Source organism: Lissotriton vulgaris, chromosome 10, assembly GCF_964263255.1.
Source record: "Lissotriton vulgaris chromosome 10, aLisVul1.2, whole genome shotgun sequence".
Classification (NCBI taxonomy): domain Eukaryota; kingdom Metazoa; phylum Chordata; class Amphibia; order Caudata; family Salamandridae; genus Lissotriton; species Lissotriton vulgaris.
The window spans coordinates 120,358,459-120,373,077 of NC_141698.1; positions in this window are offsets into that span (position 1 = coordinate 120,358,459).

The following is a 14,619-nucleotide window of genomic DNA, read 5'->3' on the forward strand; positions in this document are numbered from 1 at the left end:
CTCTAATGTAAACTTGTAAAGATTAATTGATTAATTGAGACTGTTGCAAACAGACTCCTTTAAAACCATGATAGCCATAAAATGTGTACTCCAGGCCCTGTTTAAAACATTCACAGCTTCTTTAAGTCCAGGTGCTGTGAATTCTCCATCCCACCTCGAGCAAAAACATTAACCACTTCTTTGTAACAAACCATCCCAAGCATGCATTAAAAGTAAAAGAACTGTTACTCCCTGTGCCTTGCACCACCAATCAACGAACCCAACTCAATCTCCAGTATTCACCGATCATTCATGATCTCCAAAGTTCCTTGCATGCCTTTAGTTATATCATACGTGCCTTTCTTGCAAGTGGACATGCATTCATTGTCTCCAAACCTCTGAGTGGATTTGCATACTATTCTGGTCTGTCTTTTCTATTAGTGTGCCTCCCATTTTTTGTTGGAGTTGTAGTGTATGTCTGTACTGTAGAACTAGTTTGTCATATAAATTGTGCAATGTGGAAGATTCCATAACTTTCATATACTCAGGGGATTGCCCTGCCTTGGTGGTGTTCTCCTCTACTTTTGATTGAATAAACTTCCTGTCCAATTAACCCGATTTTGAGCATAATGTGGAGGGTGCACCATACTACTGGTGATGAGGAGACCCTGTAGGTTGACTGGCTGACATTGAAGTTCAAAGCATAAGATGCTACAAGGGACTTGTTTGAAAAACGTTGACTCTTAATTAATGAGTGGTTTGACAATTTCCACCCTTGTGTATCCACAGGATATCCGGTTCAATTCAAAGCAACATAAATGCAGGGAAGGTAACAATACAAAAGAGAGCTGGAGAAGGTGGGTTTGTGCTGAAATAAATCTTTACTTCAAATAAATGATACGGGATAAGAGCAAAAGTAAATTTAAGCAGTGAGAGTCATGAACTAAGAAGGACAATCAATTTCTCGATAATTCATAACCCTAAGTATCAGCTCCAAGTAATTCAAACAAACAACCCAAATTAAATAATAAAACGTGGTTGAATGATGGCGTCGAGCGACAGCATTTAAAGGAGATGATAACTAGATGTCGACGTTTCGGTCTTGGTTGTGTTCATCAATAAGACCTTCATCAGGACGATGTTGTGTTTCAATGCTGTGAACAACTCCCGGAGAGTGTTAAGAAGGGGTCACAAACAAGTATTCAGGCGGTCTGTGAAGCAATCTGGTAACTCGACGGAAATAAGCCCACGTATTTGGATAGTCCAGGCCAGCTAATGAGCTGTTAAATTTTTTCAAGAGCGGCAGCAGCACGGCGAAAAGCACCTTCGGTTTGTAGTAATACCGAAGGTGCTTAACACTCTCCGGGAGTTGTTCACAGCATTGAAACACAACATCGTCCTGATGAAGGTCTTATTGATGAACACAACCAAGACCGAAACGTCGACATCTAGTTATCATCTCCTTTAAATGCTGTCGCTCGACGCCATCATTCAACCACGTTTTATTATTTAATTTGGGTTGTTTGTTTGAATTACTTGGAGCTGATACTTAGGGTTATGAATTATCGAGAAATTGATTGTCCTTCTTAGTTCATGACTCTCACTGCTTAAATTTACTTTTGCTCTTATCCCGTATCATTTATTTGAAGTAAAGATTTATTTCAGCACAAACCCACCTTCTCCAGCTCTCTTTTGTATTGTTACCTTCCCTGCATTTATGTTGCTTTGAATTGAACCGGATATCCTGTGGATACACAAGGGTGGAAATTGTCAAACCACTCATTAATTAAGAGTCAACGTTTTTCAAACAAGTCCCTTGTAGCATCTTATGCTTTGAACTATAATCTGCCCAAGCCTACAAGGGTTTATTGGGTTTCCCCTGTGAGAATAACTGGCTGACATTGAAGCACCACCTGCTCCCTTTGAAAGTTCTGCCTCCTTGAACCCACTATCAGAGCCTGCCATTCAGCCTTTGGAACACTGAAACACTGCAGTATGCTGCACTTGTTCTTATGCAATGTACAAACAGTCAGTTACATGGAAGTGTTTTTTTTTTCCTGAGTGCAACCGAAGCAGTGAAATTGGTGAGTTGCGATGGTTCAGCCAAACACTGAAACACACTACCAATACTGAGAACTTGGCATGTGACTGAAAGTGTGGTGATGTCATTTTGAACAGGTCAACCTTCTTGGAGGAAACTAGACCACTGACCCGAGAGAACTACTATAAGTGTACTTGCACCATACGTGTCCTAGCACAATGTGGCAGCTTTCTTATGAGGGACCAGGACACTGAAACCGCATTACAGTAATTGCTGAGGTTGGGTGACCCAAGATTTCAGAAGCGACAGGGTTACTCAATTGGAATGCAGCTTTATTTCCAAGCCTCCTTCGAATAAAGTGCAGTTTTGAATATTGGAGAAGACGATGCACCAGTGGACTTTGGGAGTATATTCATTTGTGGGTGAGAGGTTCTGGCTGACTCAAGCTTGCTATACGCCATGGCAGGGGACAAAAATTGGGACACATGTTTTAGTGTTCACTGTATTGTGCTATTACTTCTGGTTATTAGTCTTGGGGTTTATAGTGTTCCTAAGATTTATGTGTTCGGCTGTGCTGTGATGAGGATACGATTATGAGTTAGAGAGACTGTGGGTAAGGTGATAGTCACAACGTGAGAAGACACTCTTTTAGTTTGGCGTTACAGAGGTAGATGAGCATCATCTTTAACCGCAGTGCACCAGAGCAAGTCATGCTGGTGGCCTGAATGGGCAATGTGAGTAGTTATAATTGCAAAAACCTGGGGCAATTCAAATATGATCACTAACATGACAATAGTTCAAGACTAAACGTGAAGGGACAAGAACACCATATTATAAACCAATACAAAAGTTATTAAAGCGATACAATAAATATTAATGATAAAAAGATCTGCTTGCGTACAAGAAAGTATCTTATCTTTTATCATTTATAATACATATTTTATCCTAAAAATCTGATCTGTCTACATAAACATGATATGATCATGAATGTCTAAGAGCCAAATTCTTTTCAGTAGCTGAGAAGCAGATTCATTTCGGCAACAATCATTGGCTGGGAGCCATATAGTATCAATATGTGAGTAATTGCCATGGAAGCTCAAGCACGATAAATATCTTGGAAACCTGGCAATGTTGGGAGCGGCCAAAGTGTTTAGTATAATGGACTTATTGTCTGCCTATCACCAGGCCATGTTACTCGAAGATTTTAGATTCTTGGCTGTTATGCCGTTACAGGCATACAGGTTTATTAGAATGCCGTCTGGACTAGTGTCTGCTGCTTCATGTTTCCAAAGGGTGATGAAGATGGTGTTGGAATGAGTGCCACAAGTGTTATTTTTCGAGGATGACATATTGGTGTTAGGAAGGATGAGAAAAGCCATGATGAGCTCATGAGTCTTGTGTTAAAGCGGCTTTTGGAGATTAGGCTCACCTTAAAAAAGAGTGTTGGTTCTGGGTCAGGTCCGCGACTTGCTTTGGTCACTCCATCTGAGAAGAGAGCATTAGTCCCGAATTGTAGCTGTCTGATAGTACAACTAAGGCCCCAGCAGTCCTGAGTCTCAGAAATAGTGAGGTATTTCCGAGAAGAGTTGGATGTGCGAATAGTCATGGGCTTGTGATTAGGATGTCATTTTTAATACCATCATAGACCAGGTTAGTAGCATGCCCTGTTTGTGTCATTTGGTGCATGCAGGAAGACTGTTTTAAGTATGGACACCAGCCTAAAACATCCTTCAGTGTAAAATAGCACTACTGACCCCTCTTCCAAATTTTCGCCTGTAGAGGTGGGGAGAAAGTTTTCTCAGCATCCAAAGGTCGAAGATTTGAGTGAATTCAATTTCCAAGTGCAGTGTCTGAAGTGTGTGGAATAACGCTGCAGATTGTCAGTGTCACATCAGCCTGTAAAAGGTACCATTAGTATCATAGAGTTACCATCGGTTCAATGGTGTAGAGAAGATGACCTTGCCAAGGAAGAATGTGGGTAGGACAGACCTAGGAGTGGGGTATCCTGAACTGCTATGGAACTCGATGTCAGAGCTTGGCTGAATTACGGAGAAGTAAGTAAGCAGCTCATGTTATTTTGTATTGTGAGGAATGAATCGTATATGGGTGAAGGTAAAATAATAATAGGTAAAACATAGTGTCCTTCAGAATGTCATGGGGAAAATACCATGAGGGACCTCTCAGTAAGAACCTCACTGAGGCTAGGGCGAGAGAAATATTGGTCTCCCTAAGTGAATTGACCAGATGAGGCAGTTGTGAGAGATTGTGTGCTATTTGCTGGAAATTACAAAACTCCAGTAACTTTCTTTTCCTTTGTCACCATTGAAATACCTGAAGAGCCTTGGGTAAAGCTGGGTAATGTCACAATAGGCAGTTTAAGTTATTGTCTGACAAAGCAGTATGTGATGTTGTTTTTGGTCTACATATCCAAATGGTTCTCCACCAGGTGTGAGAGTTGGGTACACACACAGGATTTAATGGAGTTTTTGAGGGTGACTGTATACTTTGTCATTGTTATGATATTCATTTTGTGTCTTAGGAGATGCAAGATGTGCTGAAAAGCTTGTTCATAGTGCACCATTGAACTGCTCACTAAGCGCCCCAAGTTAATTGCCTAGCTGAATGATTGAATAGGGGAGTTGAATCCTTTCTCCACAGGGGAAATAGATTCAATCAAGATACTACTCAAGAAAATTGTACTTGAAACTTGGTGCGCAGACCACACTACTCTCAATATAATATGACCTTTTAATTTCCATTCAAGTGTGTGAAAGGGAAAGTCACTAACACAAAACTTAATCCAGTTTGGTTAACTTCAGAACAATACACTTGATGGGTAGGTGTTCATATAGAGGCTTAAAAGTTACCAGTAGAAATACAGGAGTAGATATGATAGTAAAGAATGTGCTCATGAAGGTTTGTGGATGGTGGATGATGTGGTCTATATCGAAAGAGCTGGTAAAGTGTAAATGAGCTGGTCAAAGTTCATTGTCACTTTCTCAATTGTTGAGTTGAATTGACATGTGGTAGTAGTGGACAAAGGCGATGCGGAGCATGTCCATATTAGGAAGTGGCAGGCTCTCTGGTGGAGTACTCAAGGCTTCATGAACTGTGACATAACTCTAGCCGGTCAATGTGATCCACGGATTCTGGATTTTATGTGCAGGTCACTGTCCTCAGTGATGGTGGTGGCATTTTCGGTTCTGTGGATTCCACTGAGCCACACTACCAAGTCAAGTTTCACGCTTCACTTCCACATTGGAGAAAAACCCCATCTGGTGGAAAGACTGTGTGGAGCCATAGGTGTACTGGAACTAGATTTGGCTGTATGGCTTTTCTGTGCTTTGCCAACTTGTGTTTTTGCTTGTTCTTTGGATTCATTTGCTATTGTATATTCTTCCTGTCTTATCCCCTGTGCCTTTAATCTTTTGCTACTTTTACTACCTTGTCCTTTCTTTTTCCTGGTCTGAAGAAGTGTTGTATGTTGTGGTTTGTCTTCCTGATCCTCATTCTCTCGCCTATGTCTTTAATGGAGCTCCACTTGTGCATGTGTCTACTTTAGAAATAGTATATGACATATAAATTGGTCAATGTGAAAGATTCCATATTTGTAAGTTACTTTGAGAATCGCCTTTCCGTGTGTTGGAGGTGGCGTTCTCTACTTTTAACTGATTAAACTCCCTATTGGATTAACCTGGAGTTGGAGCCTGCTGTGTGGAAGGGAGAACTTAACAAACATTTTGAAGAATCCCCGAGTAAATGATGGATACGTAGAACAAATGCATATGTTCAATAAGCTGCTCCTTGACATCTAGATTAGTGCCCAGACTTTAAAAATAATCCAGCCTTACACTTCTCCGTCCTTGGATCCAACATTCCTCGACACCTACAGGGTCATCATTGCTTTTATCCAGTACTCCCAAACTACAGGTTAGGCGGAGTTCTTCCGAAATAACTGGAACATGCAATTTTGTCTCAACCTATTCTCCTCCTTGCCATTCTTAACATGTTTGATCCACAGCTAATCCATGTTCCATCCCAGGCATGCTGCTGAAATGAGTCCCATTTCTCCCTAGAATGCTATACTTTTATTAAATAACAGAGGACTCCCTTCATGATGATCTTCCTTGACATCTCTGTGGCATGGTACTTCATAAAGTCAAATAACACCCTTACTGTCAATAATGTACACCACAGGTCATCATTGTTTTATTATTACCCTTTCTGAGTGCCTTCAGTAATGTAATGCACATGGCCTTTGATAGTCCCAAAATACCCTGTAATAATCAGCAGTTTAGCTACATAACAATTCTGCACAGGGATTTCATATTCATTATATATAGGGAGGCTGTGCACCACCTCTTGGTTCCGAACGAGGACCGGTCATCTCTGGTCAGTTCTCAAACAATAGGTGCAGCTTCAACATGTTGGAATCTACTGGCAGCAAGTGGGGCTACTTCATGGCGACTCGGTGCTCAGTACGAAGCATTTGAGACCTTCCAAACCAGCTCCAAGGAGTCACTCCTACAATTCTAACATTGGCTCACTTCACTTGTGCAGAATTCACAGTGTTGATTTAGTTAGCCAGCATAAGGAGTATCTCTCCTTAGTCACTGGTCTGTGGATTAATTCCCCTAAGTCTTTGCTGTGTCATCCTAACCGAGTCTTCAGCTCCCACACTCGTAATGAGCTCCGCTTTCCATAGTGACATTTGTGGTGCATAATTAGGTTTCCACATCATCGCCAGTTGCCTTTCGACCCATGTAATGGCGAGGTTGATTGATCAGTAGGCCTTGGGCAGATAAATATTTTATGAGTCCCGAGGCTGATTTTTTTTAGAGAGTGGCAGTACTGTTGGAGGATAATGGATCTGAGTGCGTTTCCCGTATTTTGGATGGCGTGAGCGGTGCGCTGCAGGAGAAAGGTGGAAGGTAAAAAATTGCTAAGGGAATTGCTGTGGTTATTAGTATGAACACCCCAGTGTTAATAGAAGCCTCCAAGTTAGATGCTGGAACGGTGCCCCGATAAGGAGTTAGAAGTAAGATACATTATGGCAAGATGTTGACGTCAAATTTGATAATAGGGTCACTAATGGAAGTGGCATTGGAGAATGATGAATCACAGTTGAGCAGCGTAGGATATCGAGGGAGAGAACAAAGATGGCAAAAGAAACTCAATGTGTGAATGGAAAGGGAATTACTGAGTTTTGAGAGCTAGGAGTAGAAGTGTGCGAGCGGTGACTTTGTGAGGAGCTGTTTGCATGAATCTGGAGCAGACAAGAGAGGGGAAAATTGAACAACTTAAGTAGAAGGAATTGACATAATGGAGGAAGGCAACTGATGGTGGAAGATGAAGCTGAGGATGTGAGAGAAAGAAGCTGTTGAGGACAGAACTCTTACTTCTGAAGCAACTGGAATATGAAAATGAGAAGAAAAGTCTGACCAAGAGATAGCGCTCTCTGCCCTTGATGTACTGTGCAACCAAGAATGTAGAATATAAAGGACCTGAAGCGGTTTAGTTGGTTTTAGAAAGTTTGAGGCGGAAGGTGCACATCTGTTGAAAGGCTCCAGTACCTTCCAATTTGCACCAAAATCATGGAAAGGAATTTCTTTGCCAGTGCAGATTTATAAAAAAGACACGACTGATAGTTATGCTCACAAAAAATAAATAACAGACTTCTAGACATTTCAGTGATGAGGCTGCCTTTCGTAGCGATTTGGCGCAGTTTATTGAGGTCTTGGTAGTCCCTCTTGGACATTCGAACCCTGGTTTGAGGATAGTCTGCCGCTTAATGGTCTAGCTACCTCTAACTTGTTTCTGAAAATCTACTGACCAGATACACACTAAATCGAGCAAAGGCTTTCCTTGAGTCAAGTTCTAGGTTCATGTTTGGTGTAATCCCTTTAATTGTTGCTCTGGGAGTTAAAATGGGAAAAGTCACTGTCTTGACCTTTATTCCCCAGATTTGCACAAAATGTACCGCATCGAATTTACTTCGCTTGAGGTTTAATTTAGTAACGTTTCATACAGTAAAATCAAAAACACGTTTTAATAGAAACTGCCCTAGCTGTAACTGCACAGTCGCTATTACCGATCATGATATTGATATATATTTATATGCATGTATATATGTAGTATATACACGTTTTGAATATGTATGTGAACGTCTGTTTAGTTTTTTCTATATAACCATTATCTGTGAAACCCTTGTTATGTATTCATTCAAATCGGTGCATATTGATTTCACCAAATGTAAATTCGTAAAAGAAACATAACTACTAAACCAAATTCCCCTTGGGATCGAGTTTTGTTTTTGCTCCTTACGGGGAGCGGATTATTAACCATCTAGGTGACCAGTAAGATTGTACCTTCGAGTATAGCAAGAATAAGAAGGGCGGTGAAAGGGGCAGAGTACAGGCAGATAGATGTTAGAGAGATCAAGCAATCAGTTGAGAAGGAAAGCATAAAATGAAAGTGCTCAGATTGAAGAGGGGAAGTGTAATTAAAAAACGTTAAACACAATGCAAATGCAATAAAATTGGAAAAGGAGAATCACTTGGAGACGATGGACATGTGCAAAACAAGGAGAAAGTGAAGCAGGGGCAGGTTAGAGTCACTGACTTCAAAATGGACCCGGGCTTAGTTGGGCCTTTTCCCCTTCATATCAAAGGGTACAGCTAATGGCATTTGCTCAGAAAGAGCAGCGAGTCAGGAGGCTTGCCAGTATTTTAGATCCGTCAGGAAGTTTAATGACCGAGTACTCTAAAATGGTCTCACATTTGAGTGGAGCTGGTGATAAATAACTAGACTTTCTGAAAGCATAAGAATCCAAAACACAGTAAAAGGCTTCCAAGTCATGTTTGAACACTATGAAATGACATACATATTCTAAATTGTGGTTTTAACTGCTGGATGTTCAAACGTACAAATAGCTCCACTTAACAGCTGTCACAAGGCTAATCAAAGCGCTGCTATAAGGGCTTCCCCATGGTGAAATCTAACAATTTTCTCCTTCATACTGTCCCCTTTGTTCACCCCTTTCCTCTGGCTCTTCATTTCTCTGGCAAAGATTGACATCCTGCTTTGCTGAGGAAGAGGCGGGTGCAACAGAGAGCTGAGGCAGTGTATAATGCAGAAGAGAAAGGGAGTTGAAAAGAGGCGGCGGTATAGAGAGATGGTTGAGGGAGATAGGTGAGGTGTGATACAGACATAGGCGATTTAGATCTCTGTTAAAGTATGTAAGAGAGGTGAGGTGAAGTAGCCAGTGAAGTGAGATGGATGTAGGCAGAGAAGGTGCAGGGAGGAAGCTTAATTAAAAAGAGGTGAGGAGAGAGCGGATTTAGATGGAAAAAGGTGACCTAGAGAGAGAGCGAGAGAGATGGGTGTGGATCTACAAAGTTAGGAAAGTGAGCTGAGGTATATCAAGGAAGCTAAGGGAGTAAGGAAGCGAAGATAAATGGAGATGTGAGGTAGAGTGATAGGTGAGCTAGAGAGAATGAGGTATAGAGAAAATGTGAGGCAAGAACGTAGCTCAAGAGATCATGGTCCCGAAGTTTGTTCAAATGTTTAGAAAGACCTTTATCAGGAGTTCAAGAGGCGCATTTCCTAACCGTCTCTGTTGACACACCCTCTGCCATGTGCTCTTGTAAATTGCAGCCAGTCGACCCCCTGAATTGGGCTTGGACAATGAACGTTAGTTTACCATTATTGTTTGGGGTGAACAAGTAGCTCAACCATGAAAGAACTCTTCAGTCCACCATGAAGTAAACATAGCCTGCCTTTTTATCTTTTATAAAGTTAGACTGTAAATATTCCCTGCATGCAGGAGGACCTTCTCACTATTTACAAATTAACCCTGATTATCCTTAATGATTTAACATTTGAGTTTGAAAACAAAGGAGGCTTCGATAATCCTCAGTTGCTTTTTTACTTACTTTGTCTCGCCTGCCTTGACCAATAGTGAACTTTGAAAGTGGTTCGGGAACATTACTCAAATTGTTCTCACCGAGCGCAGGAAGCCTGCTCGTCTCAAGAGTGTTTGTGGGGTTCTGCCAACCAAGAAACATTTGCAAACCCTGCATTTTCCAGCACTGATTTTGAAATATATTTGTCAAAATCCATGTTATATAAATACCACTCTATAACTTCTACAAAATGTTAATATTCTCTAATCTTTCACAGTATCTTTTATTCCTTCGCATCAGCAGCAAATCCTTCATCCCATCAGAAAACTGGCCAAAAAACCTAAGTGCACAGAGGCAGATGTTTGTGCCTCGGGATAAGCCTTTCCTGGCGGATCCAGGTGACCCACCTGAAAAAAATGCTATGAATCATATTCCAAAGTAATTAACACCCTCCGTTTTAAATACTTTGGCGGAAGATATATTGTCAAACATTTTTGTTGAACTACTTCATAGCTGTTAGAAATGGGAAATGGGATTTTTGGTAGGCTAGGGCATGTGCCAAAGCCAGGCAGAAACTACCAATCTAGTCAGGTTAAGGGAGTTACACTCCTAAAATAACCCCTGCTCACCTCCTTGGTAGCCTGGCACGAGCAGTCAGGCTTATCTTATCTTAGAAGTAGTGTGTAAAGCATTTGCACATAACTAACAGTAATACAAGGTAAGCACTACAAAGGACCCCACACCAGTTTAGAAAAATATCCAATATTTCTATATACTTAAGACAAGACCAAAAACGATAAAAATCCACATTACAGTATTTCAAAATCTTCAGTTATCAAAATAGGCTTGAAAAACAGTTCCTTGATGTCGATAGCTCCATCCGGTGCTATCACGGCGTACTGAGCAAACAAATCCAAACAGTTCTGGCTGACCGCGGCGTCGCTGGCCGGTTACGGTGTCGGAAATACCCACAAACAGTACCTTTTAGAAATGCAGGGCATCGGCGACCTCTTGTTGAGCTCCTGAAAGCATGGCATCCGCAGGCGTCAGTTCCAGGAGGTTGTGGCAGGAGTCATCTGGCTTTTGAAGTCTCACGCGTTGCAGATCAAAAACTCCTCTCTGTTGGAGTCAGGTGCGCTGGTGTCTGCAAGAATCGGGGCGAAGTGCAGCGCTGCAGTGTATGGTGCCCTCAGGTTGCGGTGCGAGCAGTGGCTCGGTGGCGACGTTGGATGGCATTGTCGGTGAGACCAGGGTCGTGGTGCGAACTGAATGCAGTGCTCGTCGCAGGGCTGGCAGGTTGCGTTGCAAGCAGCGGTGTCATAGTTGCTGAAGCGCTGACGAACTGGAGTCGATGGTGTCTGAGTCGGTAGGCCAAGGCTGCGGTGTGGGAGGAGAGCGGTGCGTTGTGTAACTTTACGAGCGGTGCCCTTGAACCATGGTGCAAGCAGCGGCATCGATTTCGGCGTGGAGCCGCGTTGTCGGAGATACCAAGGCGGCGTCGTGAAGCGAGGCTGTGTGGAGTGCGGGGCTCATCGGTTGTCGTGTGAGCAGCGGTCGGGGGCGGCATCTGCAAGCGTCGTCGGTGAGACTAGGGTGCGGCGTTGCGACGGTGCACTCTGTGGTGCCTTAAGGACACGTAGTCAGCAGCAGCGTCGTAGACGGCGTTGAGTTGCTTTATCTTATGTTGCAGCACAAAACACACAGTCCCCAGTGCTGAGGGCAGAAGAGCTTGAAGTCTTTACCGTTCCTGAGACTTCTTGAACAGGGGGCAAGCTCTACTTCAAGCCCTTGGAGAAACTCACAAAAGTAGATTGCAGAAAGTTCAGTCCAGTCCTTCACTGCCCAAGACAGAAGCTGCCACTCTGGGCCAAGACAGCAAAGCACACAGCAGTGTGGTAGTTCCTCCTCACAGCTTCTTCGGCTCTTCTTCTTGGCAGTCTTCTTGGTCCAAAAGCGTTTTAAAGTTCAGGGGTCTGTGCCCCAATATTGATATCCCCAAATCATTTGATCTCTTAGGCAGAGAGTGTCTGTGCCTAGCCAGAACCAGTTCTGCCTTCTCTGGTGTGACTTCCTGGCAGGAGGTGGAGACGGCATGGTCAGACCAGGCCCTTTGAGGTGCAAGGAAATCTCCTACCCCTTCCCCAATTGTAGCCCAGGTCTAATCAGCCCTTTCCTGACCCACTTAGACTATCTGAAGCCACTCCTGCTCCCATCCTTCTGTCATCCAAAACCCAGACAGGCAATCAACATTCCAGTAGAGGCACACAGGATGACTGACCAAGAAAATACCTACTTTCTAAAGTGGTATTTTCAAGCACAGAATGTAAAAATCACCTTCACTAAAAGATGCATCTTTAGATTCTGAGTTCGGGCATACTAAACTTTATTTTCCTACCTAATTCCCCAGACCAGTTATGTTTATATAAGATTTTTAAACAAACTCGCATTCTGTCCTATGGGGAACAGGTAGCCTTGCAATAGCGAAAAACTAGATTGGTTGTAATTCGCTCTCAGGACATACCACACACACACCAGGGCATGTTCTACCTTTCACATACACAGCACCCAGTCCACAGGGGTACCTTGGGTCTACCATAGGGGTGGCTGACATGTAAGAAAAGAGAAGGTGAGGGACTGGTAAGTGTGTGAACTAGCCAAGTCGACATGGCAGTTGCAAACTGCGTGCCGACTCTGCAGTGGCGGGTCTGAGTTACCTTTTCAAAGCTACTCGGGTGGGTGGCACAATCTGTGCTGCAGGCCCACGAGTAGCATTTTGATTCACAGGTCCTGGCACACTCAGTGCACTTACCTAGGGACTAACAAGTAAATCAAATATCCAATCACGGAAACACCAGTCCATAACACAATTTACCACTGGAGCACTTGCACCTGCAGAAACACTACGCTCACAAAAAACGGGAGGTCAGAAAGCAAAAACTCAGGGGAAAAACGCCAAAAGATGCCGAGCCTAACAATAGCCTAGCACACTGTGTGTGCCTAAAAATAAAAAGCGTTTAGAATGGCTGCTGCCAGTGCTGGTGACGTATGACACTGTACTTTCAATTTACACCTGCGTGGAGCACAAAAATGACAAGTTGCCTCCAATAATATCAGGTACTGTCCTATACCAGCCTGCCATGGTTCATGCTCAGACATTCTATGACTCTTCTCCAGTATGCCCCTATAGCTTCCAGCCTACCTGCTTGGTTAATGTTTATCTGTAGGTTGCTTATTATAATCCATTTGTCATTGCGTTGAATTATGTATCGGTGGGCGGATTTCCGCGGAGTTGCATAAAAACACAGAGAATCCTTAGAGTTCCCCTAATGGGAGGGAAATAGGAGTGTTTCTCTGCTCTCTTTCTGTAATTTAGTGCCGGTACCAGAGGGCACAGCTACTTGAGTTGGTTTTGCGGCCGCTCAAGTCCTTTTTCTACTCGAGTGGCAGCCTTCTGACCGCAAGCACTCATGACTGCCCACGTTAGAAAAATCTTACCAGATATCCTCCTAGCACCTAGCTAGCCAACTTACTGTTACGGAGCCTTGCATGTGAAAAAATTGCGCCAATCAGCGAATGGCGGGATTTGGGCAGAACTCTGTGTTACAAGAATAACGCAGAGCTACCAAAGTCTGCCAGTTCCACAGGCAGAACAGATTATTCTGCTCTCCCCTAGAATTATGTTTTGTTATACCCCATTGCAAAGCCAATTAAAGGCCTTTCTAACAGTTAATATTTTACAAATGTGCTAGTGTCATTAATATTTATAAGCCAATTCTTTTTTCGTGTAATGGCACTTTTTTCCTAACATTGCAACTCGCAGTGATGAAAAGAGGCATCTCTGTATTTCTAAGGCCGGACTGCACCAACTAATTATTGTTGGAGCAGGAGGCATCTGCTTATAACATTTGGTGTGAGCCAATATTCCAGATTGACAATTCTCCATTGACACACTGTGTGATAGTTGCCAGATCTTGATCTTCCAGCTCTGTGTGTGTTAACTGAGGAGCCTCCCATAAGCCTTCCTCTTTAACTGCACCGGTCTTTTTAACTCCACTGATGTGATGTGATAGAACTACTGACATAATATCTGGGTGTTAGAAATATTGAAGCATTGTTGATTTTGACTTCTTGATTGGGAATTTAAGTTGGGGGGAAAATATTGCATCCAGCGGTCATTTTGGGCTTGCCATCAAACCGAGTGGTTAGCACTCTAGCGTTTTCTGGCACTGGTCATCTGCTCCCGGCCTGCTTAATTAAGCACGACCGTGGCTTGGGCTCACGAGCTCTCTTTGAGGTAACTGGGCCTCACCAGAGCCTGCCTTTTTAACTGTGCTGCTCTTTTTAAATCCACTGATGTGGTGTGATAGAATCACCACAATAACACCTGTGTGTTAGAAATTGTGAAACTTTGTTGAATTTGACTACTTGATTGGGAATTTAAGTTGGGGGAAAATATAGCATCCAGCGGCCATTGTGGGCTTGTCATTCAAACAGCAGTTAGCACTCTAGCATTTGCTAGCACTGGTGACCTGCTTACTTAAGCACGGCTCTGGCGCCGACATGCCGCTGGTGCGCCAAAGACAAGCCTGCTTGTGCCGGTCCGCACCTGAACGGGGCCAGGTATGTTGCTCCACTGTCTGCAGGTAGGCTAACTTACTCAGCCCCGCAACTGCTCGCCTTCCACTCTCCTACCCC